The 13,632-nt window shown below is 41.8% G+C and overlaps 1 protein-coding gene and 1 long non-coding RNA gene across 4 annotated transcripts in view; one reads left to right on the top strand and one right to left on the bottom strand.

Annotated features, from left to right (window-relative positions):
- Nucleotides 1–13,632, top strand: part of TSPAN5 (tetraspanin 5) — a 171,086-nt gene that overhangs the window by 109,825 nt on the left and 47,629 nt on the right. The gene's annotated exons all lie outside the window — the stretch shown is intronic.
- LOC140623839 (uncharacterized) overlaps nucleotides 1–13,632 on the bottom strand; it is a 68,882-nt gene that overhangs the window by 15,531 nt on the left and 39,719 nt on the right. The window lies entirely within an intron of this gene.

Here is a 13,632-nt window from a genome sequence, read left to right as displayed (position 1 = left end):
ACTTCCTATCCTCCCCTCCCCCTAGCCTCTGGCAACCACCATTATACTTTGTGTCTTTATGATTTTGACTATTTTATGTACCTCATATAAATGGAATCATACCATGTTTTTCTTTTTGTGGCTAGTTTCCCTTAGCATAATGTCCTCAAAGTTCATCCATGTTGTAGGACTTTCCTTCCCTTTTAAATATGCATGATGTTCCGTTGTATGTATATACTATGTTTTGCTTGTCCATCCACTGATGGGCATTTAGCTTGTGTCCATGTTTTAGCTATTGTAAATAAATGCTGCGGTAAACATGAGAACAAATATCTTTTTGAAACCCAGCTTTCAGTTCTTTTGGGTATATACCCAGAAGTGAAATTGCTGGGTCATATGGTGATTCTATTTTTAACTTTTTGAGGAACCTCCACACTGTTTTCACAGCAGCGGTACCATTTTGCATTCCTAGCAGCAGTGCACAAGCTTTCCAATTTCTCCACAACCTGGCCAAAACTTGTTTTATGAGTTTTTGATAGTAGACCTCCTAGCGGATATGAGGTGGTTTCTCATTGTAGTTTTGTTTTGCGTTTCCCTAATGATTGTTGATGCTGAGCACCTTTTCATATGCCTATTGGCCATTCACGTATCTTCTTTGGAGAAATGTGTATTCAAGTCCTTTGCCCATTTTTTGAACTACTTTATTTTTAAGCTCGTTACTGTGCTCTAATATTTTATAACTGTATAGGATGGATAAACCAAATGTAGTGAAATCTAGACAAAGGCATGGATTCACTCCAAAGTATGTATTATCTTGGGGGCAAAATTGGGAAATTCCCTGAAAACCATTTAAAAACCCTTCTTACAGTCTCAGTTTTTATATGCAAATTTATATCCATGTACATATGTTACATAAGTATATAAAATAGCAGACAAGGAATGGGTGTGATTTACATGCATTATCTAATGAGCTTTGCAACCCCACTGAGTACATCCATTGCGTGAAAACACATGTGCACACAGAGGTGAAGCCCTATTGTCGCACTAAATTGGGACTGGTAATTAGTTAACTTGAAGAATCTATTATAATGGTGATACATGAAAAATGACTCATGTTTTAGACATTTAATTTTAAATTAAAACATTATTTTTCAGCAACATGCTGATTAGCATTTTGTTTTTTCCTGGCTGTGCATATGGAGACCTTGATATTCTTCTGCCAGAGTGCTGTGACTTGCTGGAAAATTTTGAGTACTCAAAATGTTTTGATGTTGGCCCAGGCCCTTTTCTTTGAAGAAGGATCCGCTGACTTAAGGATCTTATATAAACATCACCCAACAACTTGTTGACTACATCTGACATTTACTTTTCTTTAAGGTGGATCTAGAATTTAACAATACTTGCAAAGTAATCCATATTCAGGATCTTTCCAGAATTTTTCCAGCCTTTTACAGTTGTCTCTCCCACACCTAATTCAATAGCAGACTTTTTTTTTTTTTTTCTGCTGTTTGCCTTTGCTGAGCCTTTACTTTCCAAGGCATTTAATTCATTTTTTACAGAAGTGACTTTTTTTTGACATTCATATCTAATTGCTTTTACATGATGCATGGGTAGTATAAATGCAAAGTAAATACAATTGGTGCAAAAATGCTTGAAAGGAAACACGGCCCACCTGGCATAAGCACACAGCTCTGTTGGTGGGAACAAAATGTGAGCAGGTGTGTTGGCACTGACCGCCAGAAGCTGACACTTATATGGGACTTGCTATGTGTTCTAAGCTCTTTACATACATTGACTTAATCTCCACTATAACCCTATCAAGTAAGGTACTATTATTTCTTTTTCACAGATGAGGAAAATGGGCACCAAGAGATTTGCCTAAGAGTAGCCTGCCAGCTGCCAGCATTCAACCTGCCTTAGGGTTTAGTCAATATATTTTGCAAAGGGAATGAGAGCATTTTACATGACAGTAAATTGAGTGGGAGAAAGAACAAGTGAGAGCACAACTTTATAGAGATGTCTGTCCCTTAAATAGAAACCCCATCATAACAGATACAGACTTCTGAAACCTTTTCCAAGCACCCTAAAATTAGAATCTAGGTTTTTAGAGGTAGAAATGATCTCTAACATACCTGACAGGATAACCAAGGCCTAGGGTGTGAGATGATTTGCTTTACAAGCACCCAACTAGTTAATGGCATATTCTTCATAAGATTTAGTTTCCTGGCTTACTCTACATTTTCTTCCAGAAGAAAATGATGCACTGCCAGGATATAATGTTCCTGAAAGAAACATTTAGGAAATGAGATTCTCTGAGTTTGCCAAGAGAGACAGAGGGTTGGTAGATGTGAACACCTCAGTGTTCTTGAACCCATGTCTATCTCAAGCCAGTGCAAGACTTGGTTCAGAAAATCTTGGGCCTGGAAAGGGTCTAGTGATGTGGCTTTATCCATCCTATCTTGAGAAGGAAGGAATGAGTCCAGCTGAGTGCATACAAGGTAGGTGATGGTATCTCCACTATTTTACAGATAAGGAAGCTGAATTTCAGAGAGGTCAAGTCATTTATCCAAAATCACGCAGCCAGAATGAAATGGAACCTGGGTGTGAACCCAGTTTTGCTTAAGCTGAGGCCCATGGTCTTTGTGCCAATTCATGCCACCTCCTCACAGGGCAGGGTAATTGTTCACCATGCACAGTTGTTTCACAGGTGTTTTTGGTTTGTTTGGCTAATCATCCTGAAGCTAATCCTAAATCTCTCTTTAGTTTAAATCTGCATCCTTCTATAGTCCTCAGCAACAGAAACAATTGATCATAGTATTTTGAATAATCTTTACATTTTGTGAATGAAATTGCATCTTGGATGGATATTTTTAAGCCTACCTGAGGGGAGAAAAGAAGAGAGACTGCTGTGGGTGTTTGAACATTGGTTGAATCTCAGAGTTGGAGGAATTTCTTTCAGCTTGCCATTATCTACACCTGTTTTAGATGCTTCTCAGCCCAGGAATTAAGAGCCATAAGACAGAGGGAACTCACCACATTAGATAGCCCATTTCATCTTTGGCCAGGAAGTCACACTTACTATAATCTTTTACAGGATAAAGCTTCTTAAAACATTGCTTTATATTTCTGTTTATAAAAAGTAATTCATGTTTATAATAGAAACTTTTATAGCTGAAGAAAGCTCACATAAGAATATGAAAGCCTGGGGATCCCTGGGTGGCGCAGCGGTTTAGCGCCTGCCTTTGGCCCAGGGCGCGATCCTGGAGACCCGGGATCGAATCCCACGTCAGGCTCCCGGTGCATGGGGCCTGCTTCTCCCTCTGCCTATGTCTCTGCCTCTCTCTCTCTCTGTGTGTGACTATCATAAATAAATTAAAAAAAAAAAAAAGAATATGAAAGCCTGTATATATTAGTTATCTACAGCTGTGTAACAAATTACCCCAAAACTTAGCAGCCTAAAGCAACAAACTTTTGTTACCTCATGTGCATGAGGAGTCCAAAATCTGAGAGTGGCCTAGCTGGGTAGTTCTCTTCATGAGGTTGAGGTCAAGTTGCAAGTTGAGACTGTAGTTATTTGGAAATTTGACTGGGGTGAGAGGATCTACTTTTAAACTTAATCATGTGGATGTTGGCAGGAGGCTTCAGTTCTTGCCACATGAGCCTCTCCATAGGGTTGCTCACAACATGCTTCCTTCAGCACCATGCTGTTCTGAGAGCACTTACACTAGAGAGCCAGCAGGATAGAAGCCAGAATCTTTTATAAGCTAGTTTAAGAAATGGCATTCCATCACTCCAGTTGAATTTTGTTGGTCACATAACCACTCCAGGTACAATATTGTAGGAGGGGACTGCACAAGAATGTGAATACCAGGAAGTGGGGATCATTGAAGGCCATCTTGAAGGCTGCCTGCCATAGTTTAAGTTAAAATTTTGTTAGCTTGAATAACATAAGTTTGTACTCCTCCCCTGCCTCCCACTGAAGTTTACAAATTACAAATACTGAAGTATTACAAAATACAGAGATCACCAAGGAAAAATAAAATTGAAGGGAACACAGTATTCAGGGATGAATGTTCAATAAACTGTCATCCCCTCTCCGCTTCTGGAGGAACTTCCTGCTTTTATTCCAAGTCTATCATATCGACATGTATATGGTTTGGGGATGAGAGGAGTAATGGCAAAAGAATGGATAGAAAGATCTGGATGTGCCATGTTTTTGAGGTCATTTGTGATTGTGGGAACATGAGATGGGGTGAGGAGCTTAGAATTCATTCCAGGCTGTAACTTGGGAGAAGGCACATGGTTCCTGGACCCCTTCACTCTGCTGTTTTGGATGCAATGTAAGAAGCAGAGATATGTAAGAGACATTCCAATTTTTACAAGTAATTATTTGATGAAAAAGATATAAATATGTCAATCATAAATGTATTGAAAGGAACTTAAAACTTTTTTTTTTTGAGGGGGGGGGGAGAATTTTGTTTATGCAAAAACAATATATTGAGATCCAGTAGAAAATCCTGACATCCAGATAAGCAATATTCTACAGCCCCTTCCCAGCTATTAAGTCATACAGTATAAGAAATTCATGGGTACATGGTAATATAACACATTTATAAACAAGTAGATTTTTATATCACATTGTAGAGCTTTTTTAAAAAAAAACCACACATACCTGTATAGTATTTTGGTGAATAATGGTAATGTGAAAGCAAACTATAATAATCAAATTTGAGTGAATTCCTTTGTACATACAGCCAAAAGAAATTTATAGGTAAAAACTGGCACCAAACAACGAAATGGAATAATTTTTTTTTTCAAAATGGAATAAATTTGAATAAATTCCTGCAAAGGCAGTCAATAAGACATGTTGATAAATGTTTCAACATGAACTGATACAAAGTATAACATTATTTTTGTAGGAGTTCCTATGTCATGCATTCAATAATAGGGAATATTTCATTGAGTGGTAATTTGTGCATGCCAAGCAATGGGGAGAAACTGTGTTTTCCTAAAGTGGCTTGAACCTAACATTTTCCTGCTGGCTTGGAACTGCAGGTTGCAGCGATCACATGGATGTGAACCTTAGCTGTTGGGGAAATGGCCCACATTTGGCTTCTGGTCAGCTGAGTGGTCCTCGGCCCCCTCTCCGTCTCAGGGACCCTCTGGCAGACTGAAGCACCAATACAATGAACTGGTGTGGCCTCTCCACCCAGCCTCCCTCAACCAGAGGAGACCCCTGGATTTCTCCATCCCCAGCCAGATCAGTTGGTGGTCAAGTATAGAGAGCAGGCCAGGTAGCCATGAAGTAACTACTCTTCTTTGGTTGGACTCTGAGAGGCCAAGTGTACCAAGTCATTGTTTTGAAAATGGAGCAACTTCATAACTGGCAGTTGACTCCAGGGCCCTTTCCACATCTTTCCTTTCAGGCCTTGAGGTCTGTGGCCTTAGAAGTCGGTTTCCTCTGCTGGGTCCCGATGTGGCCCCCGAGAGCCTTCCCATAAGCATGTTTCCCCCATTGCTGCTCATGTTTTAGAAAAGGCTGTGCCAGACAGAGACACGACCCGGGGTTCCGATTGCGGGGCATTGAGCCGAACTCCTTACAGGCGGCTCTACTTAGTCCTGCTGTCAGCCGGAATCCAGACAAACCAGCTCAGAGCACAGGAGACATTAAACCTCAACCTCCCTCCATGGTGGGCAGTGCGGGAGAGAAAAGGGAGCGAAAACAGGGCACCAGACTGCAGAAGCCACAACTAGGCTTCTTGCAGACCTCCGTGTGGGTTCTTGCCACCTCCTAGCAGAGAGAGAGAGTACCTGAGACCTGAAATTTGGCTTGTTCAGTGGCTCACTTGGTGGGGAGGGGGGGGAACAAGGAGTTTGGCAGCTGGAAGATCTTTCCTCAATTGCATAATCTCTAGGCCTCAGCTTTCCTTGCCTGTGAAATGGGCTACCTGCCTAATAGGATTGCAGCGAGGATTAAATTAGATAATGTATTTAAAGGTACCAGAGCCCATTCTGGTCCATAGCAAGGGTTTAGTAATTCCTAGTTAAAATATAAAAGCTGTGTCATCCCATGTGAATCTAATGTCTCTAGTTTACTCTGTAAATGAGAAGACCTGGCTGGCCTGTAAAATCTTTGTCGGTGCTACGTATCCCTTCCTCGGGTTAGCGCCGTTCCTTCCTTCCCAAATCCGCTGCCCGCGCTCTCTGCTCCGTCTCCGAGGCCTGAGAGCAGATGGGGTGGGGAGTACCCCTGGCAACGTGGAGACCGCGGTGGGGCCAGGGGGCGCTGGCCTCAAACTGCTTCCTAGAACGGTGTCACCCCCGAGCCTCAGTTTCCTCATCTGTCCAAAGGGCATAGCATTGCACACTTCACGGGGTGACGACAATTGTCACCAGACAGTAGGTACGTGTGGTTCCTGGCTCCGGCTGGTGACCGGCACGAAGTGTCTCGTATCACTGCCTCTCAGTGTCAGGGGCACTTTCCTTCTTGGGCTCCTGAGGCCTGTCTGCGCGGGCACTGTCTTCTGCCCCAGTCTCCCGGGGGCCTTGTCGCCTCCTGGCAGCACACACCCCCCGTGTTGCCTGGTCAGTGAGGGTTGGCGGCGTGGACAGCAGCGGGGGGGCCGTGCCTGAGGCCTGCAGAGCCTTGGGGTGGGTCCCCCGCAGCCCCACAGGTGAGGTCCGACGCCAGCCTTGACGAACTGATGGTCGGGGGGGGGGGGGGGGCCGCTGCGCAAGTGCTGGTCCGGCTTTCTGACCACAGCTGGGTTTTACGTTCCTAGAACCGAGGAGATCTCTCTGCTGGAACACGCTGGAAACCTTCATAGTCTTCCGTTGTGATTCTTAAGGTCGCAGTAGTTCTTGGTCCCAAAGCCAAAAGGTTCTGAATTATTACAGATCTGTGTTTTTCTGACAGGATAAGATGTCTCAGCCAACCAAATAGGACAAGTAGGTTACAGATTAAACCGGTTGCAGAAGTCCCAAGTTCTGAGGAGGAGTGAAGTGATGAGGATCTTGCCGGCAGGTCCACTCCCAGAGGCCAGGTCGCAGCGTGTTGCCGTTCTGGAGCTGGATGCTTGGCTGCCTGCTCGGGGACTGGTCACTTCTGTCTTTTAAGCCCAACTTCTATACTTGCAAAGTGATGAAGTTAATAGTGTTCACCTCTGAGAGTTGTTATGAGACTTCAATGAAATGTGATACAAGTGAAGTGCCTGACTATCCCCGATCTGTTTCAAGGACTCGAATAAATGTCAGCTCTTGTTTTGTGTTTTTAACTTATAACAAGCATATCATTTTTAAACTCACTGCCTGCATCTCGCAGTTTTTTACTCTGTTGAAGTAATTGTAATCAAAAAAAAAATTTTTTTTTTTAATATTTATGTATTTGAGGGCAGCCCAAGTAGCTCAGCAGTTTAGCGGTGCTTCAGCCCAGGGCCTGATCCTGGAGACCCGGGATCGAGTCCCATGTCGGGCTCCCTGCATGGAGCCTGCTTCTCCCTCTGCCTGTGTCTCTGCCTCTCTCTCTCTCTCTCTCTCTCTCTCTCTCTCTCTCTCTGTCTCTCATGAATAAATAAATAAAATCTTTAAAAAAAAAAAGATTTATATATTTGAGAGAGTGTGAGAGAGTAGGATGGGGAGAGGCAGAGGGAGAGAGAGTCTCAAGCGGACTCCACGGTGAGTGTGGAGCCCGACATGGGGCTCAATCTCATGACCCTGAGATCACAATCAGAGCCAAAACCAAGAGTCAGATGCTTAACTGACTGAGTCACCCATGTGCCTTGTAATTATAATCATTTTCAAGCTCTAGAGTAGGCCATCCTGGTTCCCGGGGAAAGTCTCTGATATCTTTTTTTTTTTTTTTAATGATTTTATTTATTTATTCATTAGAGACACAGAGAGAGGTGCAGAGGCACAGGCAGAGGGAGAAGCAGGCTCCATGCATGGAGCCCCATATGTGGGACTCGATCCCCGGTCTCCAGGATCACGCCCTGAGCCAAAGGCAGGTGCTAAACTGCTGAGCCACCCAGGGATCGCCTGATGTCTTTTTGATCTTTGAGTGCACCTGTCTTAGCTGAATGCAGAATAACCAAGTGGAGGTAGGCAGTTAAAAATATTAGCATCTTCCAGATCATGTCCTCAACCACATTATAAGTGAGTGCTTGGCTGTAAGGGCAGTGCCTGCATCTGTGTGTGTATTCTCAGCTCATGGATGTGGGTCACATGGTGATTACAGTGGTCAAGAGGCATTTGTGGTTGTGAGCTTGGGGTCTGGAGTAAGGTTTCCTGGTTTTGCATCTTGGCTCCACTGCTATCAATTTGTGTGACCTTGGGTAAGTCACTTGACTGAGCTGTTTCCTCATCTACTACATGTGGGTGACGCACATTTTCCTCCAGGGTAACTGGGAAGACAGAGATCAATGAGAATCCATTGGCACTATGGCCATACTAAGTTGGGTGCCATGAGTACCATGCTCCTGTTCCCAGCAGGATGGTGGGCAGTCTAGCCCTCATATGTGTGCATTGCAATATAGTTCATTGCTAATTGCTAATAAGCATATAGTTTCACAATGGGAAAAATGTTTCTCACTTCAGCAGTGGTTGGATTAGTCACCCATTTAATGCATGGTCTCATTTATATATAGAATCTGAAAAAGGTCGAACTCCTAAAAGCAGAGAGTAGAATGGTGGTTGCAAGGGGCTAAGGGGATGAGGGAAATGGGGAGATGTTGTTCAAAGGGTACAAACTTTCAGTTATGCAGGATGAATGAGTCCTAGAGATCTAATATACAGCACATTGACTGTAAATTAATGGCGTACTTGAAATTTGCTAAGAGTAGATCTTAAATGTTCTCGGTACACCCACATTGCTAACCCTGTGAAGTGATGGATATATTAATTAGCTTGGCTGTGGCAGTCATTACAATGTATTATATTAAAAACATCACACTATACACATTAAATATATACAATTTTTATTATACTCTGCGAAGCTGGAAAAAAATCGTAAATTTCAGTGATGCTGCAGTGCTACCTCTGAAGCAAATAAGAGAGCCGTGTAGAGTTATCATGTGACACCTCATCATAATTGGCTGACTTTGGGTTAAGTATGAAGTCTGATCATCCCAATCTGGCCTCTAGGTTTTTTGCTGTTTTGTAGAACATTCTTACGTAAACAAATGTTCTCTGTGTAAACATTTATGAAAGTCAAAATACCAAAACAGATTAAATATAGAACCAGGCTGGATGCCACATCAGTGTTTTAGTGGCAGCAAAAAACATCATCTGTTACATTTAATTATTGTGGTTAGTTTGAGTTTTGTTGGTTTGATACTGTTGGTAGTTGATCTGTAAATGTATTTGGGATTTTGTACCAGTTTTCTGTTTCTGCACATTTAAAGATATTTTAATAACAATAAGTCCACACTGAGAGTCTGCGAGTATTTTATTTTAAAGAGGGTTCCTATGTCAGTTGAGAAGTCCAGACTAGATGATTCGGTGTGTGCAGAGAAGAGTCCTGTGCCCAGCTGATTTTTCCAACTTGCTGGATACTCGGCACACATTTCTCTGTCCAACCCGCACACTGGGCAGAGGAACATTTTTACCCTCCTGGTTTCTGTGAGTGTTAGGTGGTTGGTTGGGTCATTTTGGCTTTGTGGAGGAGCTTCTTTGATTCTTCTGTGCTTTTAGCAGAAAGGGGGAAGATGTTTCTTTTTCATTGCTCACGAGGTTCTATCTTTCATCTTCTATTCATCAGACATAGCAACTTGCAAATTCTTATTTTTTCCCCCTTAAATTAGGCACACCATTATTCTATCTTGCCATTGTTTCTTTTTCACGTTTTTATATTAGGAAGTCTAGTGTTGGCATGTTCTCAGCCCCCCAGTGATAATATCTGAGCTTCCTCCGGGTTGCTTTCTCTGGGAGCTCTGGGCTCTTCACAAATCACACCATTAGCCCTCACAGTGGCTCCCCGAGGTAGGTAGGATCAGACTCCGACGGAGTGTCTGGGTGTGGGAACAGGAGGGCTGGAGGGAGTATCTGAGCAAAGCAGTAGGTCACTCCTTTTATGTTAGCACTACTGCTTTAGGCAGACCTCAGCAAGTGTACCTATTTTCATATTTTCTTCAAAGCCTTTTGCAAGTGATAACAGTCATTAACTTCATTGCTGCAGAATGAAGTAAAAAGGATACTAATGTAGCTATTGAGAAATAAGAACCTTCACTCAAATCTTTTTTAGGGTCATTAAGAAAGAGCAGTTTTAACTGTTGGTTTGGTGTGATTTTTGCCTAGGATTTGGAGTGTATTTAAATTGCTCTTAAATTCTGAAATTGAGTGATCAAAAGAAACCCCTCTAATAATGTAGTTGTCTAGTCTCTTCAGTTTAGCCGTTTGAAGGTGCAAGATTAATATTCCTAAAGCTCAGCTCTGATCATTTCAAAATTTTGTTTTGTTTCTTTTTAAACATTATAAGCTTTGAAGTCAAAAGACCTGGCTTCATTTTATGGGCCAGTTATATAATCTGTCTGATTCTCACTTCCTCCTCTATGGTGGAAATAATAATACCCACTTCAAAGGGTGATTGTTGCAATTAAGCGAGATCATGTGTGGGATGCTAAGCACAGTAGGTGTCCGTAAAACTAAAAATAAAGTAAAGAAAGCTGAAAACCTGTAATGACTTCTCTGTACCTACAAGTGTAAAATTAAATTCTTTTTAATAAAAAAAAAAATTTAAGCAGACTCCACACCCAATGTGACCTTGAACTCATGACCCAGAGATCAAGAGTCACATGCTTTTACCAACTGAGCCAGCCAGGTACCCCCAAATCCTTGGATACCACATTCTAGACCCTCCACAGTCTGGCCTGTAATAACCTAATAACTGAGTTGTTCATTTCCAGCCAGATAGACAACTTCACTGTCTTTTCCATAAAATAAAATAAAGCAATGGTTTTCAAACTTTTGACCAAGACCCTCAGTATGACATATATTTTGCTTTAATTTTTAAAGATTTTATTTATTTATTAGAGAACATGTGCGAGCATACAAGTAGAGGGAGCAGCAGGCAGAGGGAGAGGGAGAAGCAGACCCTCACGGAGTGGGGAACCCAATTTTGGGCTCAATCCCAGGACCTGGAATCATGACCTGAGCTGAAGGCAGATGCTTAACTGACTGAGCCAGATTCTCTGACATATATTTTATATATGAGACAAATTTCTTGAAACCTTCATCTCACCTCATGAAATACATCCTGTTCTGTTTCATTGAGGAAGGAAATTCTGGTCTTAATCCATTAAACTGCTACCAGCAGGTTTTCAGACCTGGTTGAAAAACACTGATCTGGAAAGGCTCTTCATCTCCATTTTTTGAAATTCTACTCTTCCCTCAAGACCCATACCCTCCCACGAAATCTTCCCTCATCTTGGCATCTTGTGACCTTCTCTGAACTTATCATTTTTCTCAATCTCATTGATGGCATTTACCGCAAATTGGCTTTTATGTTAATTATTGATTTATAACATTTTTGTGACTAGATTGTAAGTACCATCGGGCTTGGTCCCCATGGTCGTTTATCAACCTGTGCTGGTAGGTAGTGCAGGTCCTCCCCACTGAAGCCCTCTGAGGGGTTTGTTAAGAAATCATGTGGTGTCTTGGATGCTGACCTTTGAAAGCCATAAAATCAGTGCATGTGTGGGGGTGGGGAGCTTCCTGCTATGACTGCTGCCTGGATTGGCGGTTTTATCAGTTGGGCTGCCTCAGATTCCTTGGGTATCTGGAAAAGAATGCTATTAGGTTGGGATTGTAATTCCAGCTTCTAAATACAGATTCTCCATTTCCCTTTTCCTGACATGACTGGATCTCAGAGGCTTCTTTCAGTTCCTACGATATGCGAGCCAAGATAGTAACTGCCTCCTCCCTGCTGAAGCACAGCCTGGGATCTTGAACCCTTGAACCTTTGCAGCATGGAACCCATAATGATTTTAGCCCAGGAGATCTGTTATTTTATAACACCAGATGTTTTTAGGTAGGTTTCCGTGTGTGCTCACTGCTCTGTAGACCCTATATGTGAGGGGAGTTATACACAGTATTGCTCGTGTGGAGCCTTTCTTCTGTAAGGAAAAAAATACCATAGAGAGCAGGATAGAATGTTGGTAACTAAACCCTTTCTTTCACATTTGGAGCCCAGTTTGGAGATCCTGACTAATGATGAGATTTAGAGAAGTGCAGGACCCAATTTGTGTTTACACAAATTATCTACCCAAAGGTCGATCTCATTTAAAGGAACTGATTTAATTTAGGAAAGTTATTTCTTTCTCTTTTAAATCTAATTTCAGGAGCTTGACTGAAATGGTAATAGATACCAGAGAACTGATATCTGCAGTAAACGAACAAATCTAGACACCGCAACATCAGTCTTGGGACAGTGATAGATAAAATACATTTCAGAAATAATCTGGGAAATCATATACTTAAAAACAAATGACTCGTTGCTGCTTGCTTCATTAGATGTTAAGAAAACACACTGATAACAGCATAATAAAATCCAGTTAAAGTTACGGATGCACAGTTTTTATAATGACTTTCTTTTTAAAGAGACTGATGGACCTTTAGGTTTCTATAGAAAATCTGTTCATGCATAGGCAATTTTTTTTTTCTCTTTTGAGCACCAAACACTTATGGGGACTCATGAAGTGAGTTTAGCTTAATTTGGTGCTCAGAAAATTTGCAGACACACTTCCTGATTTAGAGTCTCTCCCATCCAGTCTGCCTTTTAGCAGAGCTAAAATGTGTGTCCAAGGAAGCAGGATTTGTCTCAAAGGAGTTTTGGAGAAAAACTTCCTTCGATATTTAAAGTGCTTGACAAAGTCATGTTCACATGGAAGTCAGTTTTGAGATGAGGAAGTTAAAATCAAGTGGCTTACTTTATATTACTGGCTCACAGCCCATCTGATAGGATTGGCATGGAGCACTAATTAATCACCCAGGGTCTCCTCATTCACTAATCACATGGCATGAAACTTCCCTGCTGGCTGAGGCTCAAGGGCAAACTGTGGGCTTCCAGCCAGCTTACTTTTCATAAGCATTATGCTACCTCTGTAAATTAATGTGAACCTAATATATGCTGTCAGTGGTTTACTTTCCCATGGTGACCCTCTCTGGTTAAAGCAACTTTAAATGAAATCGTATATGGAGAATGAAAAGTTCCTTGCACAAGGGTGGGTGGGGGGAGGAAGATTTAAAATCCTCTTTGTAATCTTTTTTCCCATGGTATATACGATTTTGGTTCTGATAAAAATCTGCTGGATTAAATAAATAATGCACAGATGATATGATAATTGCCTTATCTGAAAAGCCAGCCTAGATGGTACTTCTTTCCATGATATTTTAACTTGCAACAATAGTGTGCTTATTGAGTCCATGCTATGTACAAAACACAGACTTTAACTTATTAGTTCTCATGTCAGTCCTGTGTGGATGCTATTACTGCCTCCATTTATAGGAAAGAAAATTGAGAGTCTGTCAACTTGTCTAGGGTCACATCCAGTAAACGCTGGGGCCCGGATTTGAGCCATGGTTTGTGGCCACAGGGTGTGCTCATTGGATTGTCTTACTATTCATGATTCATTTGGTCCCTTTTAGCTTGAGGAAAATATC

Source organism: Canis lupus, chromosome 33, assembly GCF_048164855.1.
Source record: "Canis lupus baileyi chromosome 33, mCanLup2.hap1, whole genome shotgun sequence".
NCBI classification, from domain to species: Eukaryota; Metazoa; Chordata; class Mammalia; order Carnivora; family Canidae; genus Canis; species Canis lupus.
This window is presented reverse-complemented; position numbering and strand designations above follow the sequence as displayed.